At 42.4% G+C, this 11,306-nt stretch overlaps 1 pseudogene; it reads left to right on the top strand.

Moving 5' to 3' along the window:
- Positions 1–9,450, top strand: part of LOC103744690 — an 11,424-nt pseudogene extending 1,974 nt beyond the window's left edge.
- The last annotated feature ends 1,856 nt before the right edge of the window (positions 9,451–11,306 follow it).

The raw sequence follows: 11,306 nt of genomic DNA, 5'->3' as shown, positions 1-11,306 counted from the left end.
GATTTAGATGAGACTTCTGCACAAATGCTTAAAGATTATGTTCTTTCTATGGGCGTCAGATTTTTTAAAATGTGCTTTGAATTACATATACTTTGGCTTCACATATTGAAAAGTTAAAATGTAGGTAGTTTTCTTTAGCTTCAAAGATGTTAGGTTTATCCACAATGAATGAAAATAACATACTGGGTTAATATAACTTTAAAAGGCATCACAATGATACTAACAAAAATAAGGACTTCTAAATTAAGCTTTCAGATAAAAATATTAGGACCACTTAGTATTTAGATTATGTGTTTAGTGTGAAGAGTATAGTTGGAGGGAATTTCCTCAACTATAATAAAGTACTTATTCTAGTGGAAAGGCTAATTTTGAATCACCTTGTTTCAGCGGCTAATTTTGAGGAGGCTGTTTGCTGAATTAAAGATGAAAGTAACTCAAAATTACTTATAAAATGGGATAGTAGGACTTTTCACACCAGGAGACTTTTGCTATGCTAGATGAATCCTTAAAAATCCAAACAGCTGCTTTTTAAAATCACTTGCAAGTAATTTGAAATCGATATTAAATATAATCTAAAATAATTGCATTTTTAGTCACCTGCTACCCATTTCCTTGTTTAAATAACAGTTTTCCTAAAATACACTGAAACGTTTTGAAACTGAGTTTATGGCATAGCTTTAAACTGAGCATTTGGGGTATGCCTGGGGCATGGAGTTTGCCTAGGTATGCACTTGGTAAACTTTTAGAGCTTCCCTCCTCTCCTTTTCCTCCTCCCCCTTTTCCCAAGCCTTAGGCTTATTTCGCCTCAGATGACCAGTTACTTAAGGTCTACTATTTTAAGTTTGAGGATGCCTTTGATGATGAATAAAATTAATTTCCAAATTAATAAGTTTGGACTATAGATTTTAAAAGCAATACATAGACTGTAGTTGTGGGTTTTAAAATATTGTGGGGCAGGGTGCATCTGTGGCAGGCAGAAGCCAATTTTGTGTAGCTAATTCTCTCTTTGCACCTTTATTTGGGTTCCAGATATTGAACTCAGGTTGACAAGCTTGCTGTAAAGTGCTTTTACCTGCTGAGCCATCTTGCTGGCCCAGATGTCTGGGGTGTGTGTGTGGGGGGGAGTGTATGCATTTTTTTCTTTTTTCCCACTTCAGCACTGGGTATTGAACCTAGGGCTTCATACATGAAGTTCTGTACCACTGAGCTATACTACCAGCCCATGGAGTCAAGTGTTTATCAATTGGTTTTTTCCTCTTTTTTTTCTTTTTGAGATAGAACCTCCCTGTAGCCTCAACTGGCTTGAAACTTAGACCAGGCTGGCCTCGATCTCACAGAGATCCACCTGCCTCTGCATCCTGAGTGCTGGAACTAAAGGTGTGTACCACCATGCTCGGCAACTTTTCCTGTTTTTTTTTTTTTTTTTAAATTATTATGTGTATGAGTGTATTGCACCTGCATGTCTGTAAGTGCATCTGTGTCATGAAATGCCCAAGGAGGTCAGAAGAGGGTGTTGGATTCCCCGAAACTGGAGTTGAGAATGGTTGCTAGTCCCAGGGAATCAAACCCAGGTCTTCTGCAAGAGCAGCCAGTACTCTTAACTGCTGAGCCATCTCTCCAGCCCCTTGACCTTTCCTCTTGACTTTGGGCCTCTGAGGTATTGCAGCTTGACTTGTCTCATCTTACCCTCATCAATGGTCAATTTCAGGAGAAAGTCTTTTTTTGCTGTTGTAACATGTAATAAACAAAAAACACAATTTCTTTTCTTAAGCCTTTCTTTTTTTCCCTTCCATTTTTTTAACATTGTTATTTAAAAGACAAGTTAAAGAAGGGCTTGGTAACTGGAGGTTCTTCCCTGCTCCAGTTTTGGCTCTCCTTCCCTCCTGCCTCACCCGGAACCTCTCCACTTCCAGCGATTTCGACGCCAGATTCCAGTCCCTTCACCACTGCTCCTCCACCTTTTTGAGGGTTTCCTAAGCGGTCCCTGAGAGGGACTGACTCCAGTCCCTGACAGGAGTCCACTCTGTTCCAGATTCTTCTGCCCTTTCCTCTTGCCTTTTCAAATCCTACTCCTCTCATTCATCACTGGCTGTGCTAGACTCCTGCTTGCTGATGCTTATATTTTAAAAACTCTCTCTACCCTGCTCTTCCCCTCTCCCTTCTTCTCTCTCCCTCTATCCCTGCCCCCCTTCCCCCTCTCAGACAGGGTCTTGCTGTGTAGTCTGGCCTCCCAAGTGCTGGGATTACAGGCATATGCCACAATGACTGGCTACCTTTTCAAGATATTTTTGATCTGAATTTCTTCTGTGCCCAAAATTTTTTTATTAATTTTTTCTTTTTCTTTTCATTCTGTGTGTGTGTGTGTGTGTGTGTGTGTGTGTGTATTGGGTGTATGTATGGAAGTGTACCTGTGTCGTGCAGTGCCCTGGGAGGAGAGAAGAGGGCGTCAGATCCCCTGGAACTGGAGTTATGGACAGTTAGTTGGTTAGCTGCCATGTGGGTGCTGGGATTCGAACCTGGGTCTTCTGCAAGAACAGCCAGTGCTCTTAACCGCTGAGCCATCTCTTCAGCCTGGCCTTAACTTCTGCAGGCTTCTTGTTTTGCACATTTTGACTTGAATTGAAGTTTCTTGCTTATGTGTGTCTTTTTTTCTCCTTCTAAATGGTAAGGCACTTGGGTCTAATGTAATCTTACTGTGTCATCTTCCCAGTACAATGTTCTTTTACATATTTGTGCAAGGAAGGCATGAATAATCCAGTTCCCTCTAGTCCATCAGAGCCTTTTCTTGAAGTCATTGTACGGTATTTCCAGCTCTGCAGATTGTAGTTACCTAGGAGGCCAGAAAAACAAGGGGAAAAAGGAATGAGAGCTGCTCAGACCTCACCCACAGATCTGTGAGTTTGCAAAACTTCGCTGGTGACTGTACTGTGCTGGAAGATGATTTACTGTCTTGTGCTTCTAGGTGGCCCCGAGAAGGCAGCAGGCGCAGGAGGAGGAACTGGGCATCAGCCACCCTATCCCACTGCCCAGCACAGCCGAGTTGTTTGTCAAGAGAGAGAATAAATAGTGTCAACAGCCCAAGCCTCATGACCGAGAGCAGCTCCTCACAGCCTCCATCGGCCACTGCCCGGACCCCTGTTGCCTCAGGTAACCTAGGGGGCCTGGGTTCCCACTGGGACCAGTGTAAGGCAGGAAGAAGGGTTGCAGTCACCCACATAAACAGTCTCAGGACCATCCTGAGCTCCACACGTTATTTAGAGCCCGCAGGAATTTCTTGAAACTCTACCTCTGCAAGTCTGCTTTTGGCTGCCTCCCAAGTTGACCGTGGCTTCCAGAGGAAAGCTTCAATGGTGTTGCTGTCCTGCTCATGAGTGTCCTGAGTCAGAGTCACAGTATATCAGGGAGAAGTAAAATTGTTCATATTTCATCTCAGTCCACTCCTCCATGTTGGGCTCCTGTTGGGTAGGGACTCAAGGGTCCTGTGTTCTCTGCAAGTCTGCTTTTGGCTGCCTCCCAAGTTGACCGTGGCTTCCAGAGGAAAGCTTCAATGGTGTTGCTGTCCTGCTCATGAGTGTCCTGAGTCAGAGTCACAGTATATCAGGGAGAAGTAAAATTGTTCATATTTCATCTCAGTCCACTCCTCCATGTTGGGCTCCTGTTGGGTAGGGACTCAAGGGTCCTGTGTTCTGGAACTGGGCATCCATTCTTCTAGCAAGGACTGCATCCCTTTGGGAAAGGGTCTGAGAAGGCCAAGTCCTGGATTTCACATTTGAATGTGGGGAGGAACAAGAAGGCACATGAGCTGGCTTGCATTCTCCCCCCAGGACTGAGTGCATTTCCAGGGGCTGTGTATATAGGAGTTCACCTGACTTCCTTCCCAGAGTCACTGTGAGGGAAGAGGTAGCAATTATTTTTAGCATGCTTGAAAACTAAGGGTTAGTTAGGAAGCTAGTTGACTGACCACGTTGACTGAGTTAGGCAGTCTATTAACTATTTATTTATTTATTTGGGTTCTTTTGAGGAGACATGGTCTCCCTGTAGCCCCAGCTGGCTTGGAACTCACTAGGCTGGCTTGTTCTCACAGAGATCTAGGTGCTCGCCTTTACCTACAAAATGCTGGGACTAAAGGCATGTGCCACCGTGCCCAGCTGAATGAACTAGGAAGTCTAAATCAGCCCATCTGCTTTCAGAATTCCATGAATTCACTGTGGTGGGTCTCTAAATCTGGAGCACCACAGTGGATGGGAGCTCACTGCGACTAGTAGCCCCCAGCCATACACGGTTATTTAAGTTTAAAACAATTTTCGTGAAATGAAATGAGAGCATTTGGTTTCTCTAGTGCACTAGCCACATTCAAGCACGCAGTCACCACACAGAACCAAGGGCTACCATGATGAATGATGGATTTTTGTTCTCCAAAAACTTGATGGTGCCATTTTGGGATGCATGGCCACTGAGAAACCTAGTAGTGATCTGTGTTATTTGGGTTTTCTGGGAATTAAATACAGTAGTGTCCCCTTATCTGACAGGTTTCAAGACCCCAAGGACATGTCTGAGGCACACTCACATACATAGGTACACACCACATACACACACACACACACATGCATGCACTTATAGGCATGCACATACAGACACACTGTACATCAACATACCTATGACAAAGATTAGATTGTAAATTAGGTAGTGCAAGATACTATTAATAGCCAGGGTAATTCTCAGACTATACCATAATAAATTTCTTTAGAACTTGAAGATTATTTGTTTCTACAGTTTTCCCTTTAATATTTCTGGACCATTCTTGACCTCAAGTAAGTGAAATCCCACTGTATGCATAATGACATTACAGCATATCTTTAGGGGTTACCCCGGCTTCATGAAAGCCAGCTTTGGAACAGGTACCACTTAACTAAGCTTTCATGAATCACTGTTTGCTGAACTTAAACACTGGGATAAAATTATTCAGCCACATGTGAGTAGCTGTGCAACTTTAGAAAAGTTGTTCAAGTGCTCTGGGCTTTATGTTTCACATCTCAAAAATGAGAGGGTTCCTGAGGGGCAGAGAATATGTTCCCATGAGTCCTGGCTGTTGGAAAGGAGAATGTAGGTATGTATCAAAAAAGAAAGAGTGTCTGTGTGTCTGTTGCTGTAGATATTGTAATTAACAAAGGGAAAGGTACTGATGTCCCACAACTTAAGATGGAATTACATCTTGATAAACTCAAGACAAACTGAAGATTTCATAGGTCAAAATGGATTTAACACACTTAGCCAGTGATCACAGTTTGGCTACATTATAGTGCTGAATACTGGTTAGGCTCTGACTGTGTGGCTTTGGGAGCTGTCTATGCTTCTGCCTAGAGTTTCAGAAGATCATTCTAAATATCAGTAGCTTAGGAAAAGATAAAGATTCAGTATCTAGTTTCTACGGAAAAGGTACCCCTTTCATTCCAGTTTTAGAACCAGCATAAAGTAAAAAATCATAAGCAGAACCAATACTCTTTGATTTTTTTTCCCCCCATGGGGTTGTTGGCTCACAGTATGTACTTAGGATGTTTCCAAACTTGACTCTTCATAGGCAAAGGAAGTTCTGGCAGGGTATGTCAGAGTGGTGGTGGGCAAAGTTACAGGAAAGAGCCACAGAGGAGCAAGAGAGGAGGGTTGGGGTGAGGGAGGATGTAACCTTGACCCCTGGTCTGCCTGAGAGTTGAGAAAACTTGAGGTCCTGTTGCTATCTTGAAACAGAAAGAATGTCTGGGCCAGTGCATGCTCTGCTCATTCCCTGAGGAAATAAGTGGGTCAGGCTTGTCCTGGAAGCTCACTCTGCTTCTCAGAGGAAGACACCAGCCAGCTAGGTCTGCAGGCAGGGACTCGATGGTCCTCTTCACAGGACTGATTTCCAGATCTCCACATGGGAACTGATAATTTTCAGACTGAGTCTGGATATTAGCAGCAGGGAAATGGAGATGCCAGTAGAATTTTAACTATGAGAGAGAGAGAGAGAGAGAGAGAGAGAGAGAGAGAGAGAGAGACAGAGACAGAGAGAGACAGAGAGACAGAGACACTGAGATTAGGCTGACAGACTGAGTCTTGAAGCTTTTATGCAGCAAATGGAAGCCATCTTCTTAGCTTGCTTCTACAAAACACATAGCTTATATTAAGGTTTCAGAGACTTATTTGAAATAACATTTACCTTTTGCAGGTAAATGATGAATATGGGGCTGGTGAGATGGATCTCTGGTTAAAAGGGCTTGCTGTGTAAGTCTGATGACATGAGTTTGATTCCTGAAACCCATGATAGAAGGAGAGAATTGACTGCTGAAAGCTGTCCTCTGACCTCTGTACACATACTAGTGCACATGCACACCCCCCCCAATAATAAATTTTAAAAAATTTAAGTGGTCCGTATTTATAGTAGAGTATAAAACATTCAATAAGGAACTAAGGCGATGACTCAATGAGTAAAGTGCTTGCTACACAAGCATGAAGACCTAATAATAAAAGCCCTGTGTGGCAGTGTGTGCTTGTAAATCCCAGAGTTGGGGCAGGGTAGAAACAGGTGATTCTTGGGGCTTCCTGGCCAGCCAGCTTAACTGAAACAGCAAACTCCAGATTCAGGAAGAGACCCTGTCTCAGAAAATAAAGTGGCGAGGCTGGAGAGAGAGGGGGGCGGTTAAGAGTACTTGCTATTCTTGCAGAAGAACTAAGCTTCTTTCCCAGCACCCACATCAGGTGGCTCACAACTGTTGTAACTCCAGTTCCAGGGGATCTGATGCCTTCTGCCCTTCTCCGGCATCAGGCATGCACATGATGCACATATATGAATAGAGGCAAAACACTCATACGCATATTAAATTAAATCTTTAAAAAAATAAATAAAATGAGGAGTAGCAGAAAAAGACACTCGACATTGACTTCTGACTTATACACACATACACACACAGAAGCAAATATACCTGCACACACATGTACATATACATCACACACAGTTACGCTTGCACAGACACAAACACAAACCAAAGTGTTTTCAGTGAAAGATCGTTTTTCTTCCAGTCCAGCCTGCAGTTCCCACCTGTCGCCTATGAAAAGTTGCTGCATGTAAAAGCTTCTGTCCCTTTTCATATACCTGAGTATGACACTGGAGAGCACACAGCAGACATGAACTGCAGCAGTGTGAAAATGAAGGTGTGTCCCTACACGGTTTTCACCAGTAAGCAATAGGGTTGATGACATAGCAATTGAAGACATGGATTATTTACAATTTTAGAGAGATAGGCTTTTTGAAAGAGCAGTTTTAGGCTTGCAGCAAGATGGAGGGGATGGTACGGAGTTGTCATTTATCCTGTGGCCCTTCAACTGCGTAGCTTCCCCCATCAGAATAGTGGCTTCTTCATGCCCTTAGGTCCATGGTACACCTTTAGGTTCACTCTTGGTACCATACATTTTGTAGATTCCAAGAAATGTTAATGGCATGTATACATCATTATAATATGGAGTGAATTTCTATTGTCCTAAACCCTCAGCTGTGAGGTCTTATAAATTGAAAATAACTTCAGGTTTATTTTTATTTTTTATGTGTATGAGTGTTTTGCCTGCATGTATATAAGTGTACTACATGTATGCAGTGCCCTTGGAGATCAGAAGAGGGCATCAGATCTCCTGGAACTGGAGTTACAAATGGTTGTTAGAGTCCATATGGGTACTGGGAACCAAACTTGAGTCCTCTGTGTGAGCTGCCAAGTGCTCTTAACTACTGAGCCATCTCTCTAGCCCCAGCATTTCAGGTTTTTTTGTTTTGTTTTGTTTTGTTTTTGTTTTTTTGAGACAGGGTGTCTCTGTAGCCCTAGCAGGCTTGGAACTCACTATGTAGACCAGGCTGGCATTGAACTCACAGAGATGTCCCTGCCTCCCCCTCCCTGGTGCTGGGATTAAAGGCATACGCCACCATGTCTGGCCCATTTTAGTTTTTATGTGCTGTTTTTCAACTTTGTAAGGAAGGAAGCATTTCATTCAAATGAATGGAAAAGCATTTTACCCAAGTTGGATTAGGAATTTATCTTTAAAGTTTATCTAGAACCATGAAAAATAAAGAGTTTAAGGTCACAAGTACATTTTTTAAAAATTTGTTTTATGCGTATGAGTGTATTGCCTGTATGTAGCTAGGTGCACTCATGTTGTGCAGTGCCCGCAGAGTTAAGAAGAGGGCGTTGGATCCCCTGGAACTGGAATTACAGACAGTTGTTAGCTGCCACGTGGGTGCTGGGAATTGAACCAGGGTCCTCTGGAACAGCAGCCAGTGCTCTTAACTGCTAAGCCGTCTTGCCAGCCCCACAAGTACATTTTATAACAGCATATAAAGCACATAAAAACATTTGATTGGTTTACGCCTGTATTTGTGCAAAGAAAAAAGCTTAAGGGCAAGGATTACATTCATTTATTTTATCTATCAATTCCCATTGATACTTGGCTTTAAAAGTGATGGTCATTAACTTTTGTGAAGTGATTCAAGAAATGGTGGTTAAATTTGAAGTTTTTTTTTAAAACACAAGTTATTGTGAAACCATTGATTTTTCTGTATGCATCTGTATATTACTTAAGTATGTCTCATTTTTTAAAATGATTGAAAGCTCAAATAAGGGCTAGTGAGATGGCTCAGTAGGTTAAGAACCTGAGTTCGATCCCCAGAGCCCACATGGTGGAAAGAGAACTGATTCCTACAGGTGTCTTCTTACTTCTTCATGCGTGCATGCATGCAACACACACACACACATTACTTTGAATATTTACATTTAGTTTATGTACATGCACCTGTGTGTGGAGACAGGAGTCTACACTGGGTGTCTTCCTTAGTCACTCTCCACCTTAGTTTATGAGACAGTTTTTACAGTACCTGAAGCTCACCAGTTTGGCTAGTCTAGCTGGCCAGAGAGCTTCCAGGGAGCTGCCTGTCCGTGGTTGCAGCACTGCAATTACAGATTACACCATACCTGGTTCCTACATGGGTGCTGGGGATCTGAAGTAAGGTGTTTATGCTTGCATAGCAAGCATTTTGCCAACTGTTAGTTTTATTCCTGTTACTCCGATAAAATACCCTGACAAAAAGCAATTTAGGGGAGAAAGGGTTCATTTTAGCTTACCATTTCAGGTTATAGTCGATGACTTTGAGGAAGTCACACACGGTGACAGAGGCTTGGAACAGCTGGTCACATCATATCCACAGTCAAGAGCAGAGAGAGAATAAATGCATACATACTTACTTGCTTGTTTGTACTAAGCTCAGTTATCTCCACTCTTCTTTTCCCCATCTCTCCGCTCTTACACCATTCAGGACCACCTGCGTGGGGAATGGTGCTGCTTACCGTGGGCTGAATCTTATCACTCCAGCTACTTCATTAAGAGAGTCCCCCACAGACCAACCCAATGTAAACAATTCCTCACTGAGGCTCTCTTCCAGGTAATTCTAGGTTGTGTAAAGTTGATGATTAAAGCTAACCGTCATGTCAATTGAACCATTTCCCAGCCCCTCAAATTCATTTCTTTTTTATCTTATGAGTGTTTTGCATATATATATATATATATGCATATATGCTCTCATGTCACGAAAATTCCCTGGAGGACAGAAGTGTACGTTGGATCCCCTGGAACTGGAGTTAAAGTAAGGATGGTTGCTAGCCATCATGTGGGTGCTGGGAATCAAACCCAGATCATCTGCAAGAGCAGCTAGAGCTCCTTAAACACTAAACCATCTCTCTAGCCTGCAAATTAATATATTTTTGTTTTGTTTTGTTTTTTATCCTTTTGAGACAGGGTCTCCCTGTAGCCCCAGCTGGCCTGGAACTCACTATGTAGCCCAGGCTGGCCTTGAATTCATAGAGATCCGCCTGCCTCTACCTCCCTGGTGCTGGGATTAAAGGTGTGCGCCACCACACCTGGCACAAATTAATATCTTAATATTGTAAGATAAAATCCATGTGTCATATAATTCACCTCTTTAAAGTGTACAATTCATTTTTTAAGTAAATTCACAGGGATGTGCAGTAATCACCAGAATTTAGTTTGGGAATTTTTTTTTTTTGGTCTTTTTGAGCCAGGGTCTCCCTGTTAGCCCCAGCTGATATGAACTCACTGTGTAGACCAGGCTGGCCTTGAACTCACAGAGATCCACCTGCCTCTGCCTCCCGAGTGCTGGGATTAAAGGTGTGCACCACCACACCAGGCTTGGAGTATTTTTGTCTCCTTTTCTAAAAGAAACTATTTATTAGTGGTTACTTCCCAGTCATTCCCTACCCCAGCTCTAAGTATCCACTAATTTGTTTCTGTCTCTACAGATTGGCCTAATTTGGACATTTTATATGCTTAAATAGGATGCATGACATTTTATGTCTTTCACTCATGTTTGCCTGATGTTTGCAAGGCTGGTCCGTGTTGTAGCGTGGATTTATTATTTTATTATTGTTCTTTTTATCACAAAAATTACATTAGTTATTAATGTAATTATTAAAATTACAAAATTATATTAATATTACATTGTATGGAAAACCAAAGTTTGGTTTTCTGTGCATCAGTTGATGGACATCTGGGTTGCTAACCCATTTAGCCTTTCTGAGCAATGCTGCTGTGAGCATTTCAGTACTCAAGTTTTATGTAAGTGTGTGTCATTCTCTTGTTATATATTCCTGAGTCTTCTGGTAACTCTGCCTAACACTGAGGAATTACCAGGCTTTTCCATAGAGGTTCACTATTTTATATTTCCACCAACAATGTGTGAGAAATCCAGAAAAATCAAGTTTTTCTCCTAAAAGAAATAAACTAGGTCTGGTGGGGTGGGGGATGAGGTAGGAAGGTTGGGAGTTCAAGGCCAGGCTGGGTAATTTAGTGAGACCTCGTGTCTACTGTGCTCTTTAACTTAACAATTCATGCCATTATTAGGTCCTAGAAAATCCAGAACCATCTCTCCATGTCAAGATCTTTGCCTTAATGACATGTGCTAAGCCCTTCTTGGCACAGGAGCTAACATCCTCAAAGGACTGAAGACTCAAAATTTCCTGCCATCAGCTGGTCATATTGTTGGCGGCTTTTTATGGGTGATGATGTTAGGTACTGTCCTCAGGCAGCACAGTCTTAAAGCTCTCACTGTAAGAAACTTGTGGAATGTCAAAGGCTCCTCTGTGTCATCAGTTTCCCTCACCTGTTCCAGGTGTCTCCCCACTCACCACTCAACTTCTGTGTCTCTTTAGTCTTGCGAATGCCTTTTTCCTTCCTGTTTATTAACATTTTTTTTCTTACTTTTATCGTAAACCACACTG

This window comes from Nannospalax galili, unplaced genomic scaffold (genome assembly GCF_000622305.1).
Source record: "Nannospalax galili isolate Female #2095 unplaced genomic scaffold, S.galili_v1.0 scaffold4143, whole genome shotgun sequence".
NCBI lineage: Eukaryota > Metazoa > Chordata > Mammalia > Rodentia > Spalacidae > Nannospalax > Nannospalax galili.
The sequence above is the reverse complement of the archived record's forward strand: the minus strand, read 5'-3'. Positions and strand labels throughout refer to the sequence as shown.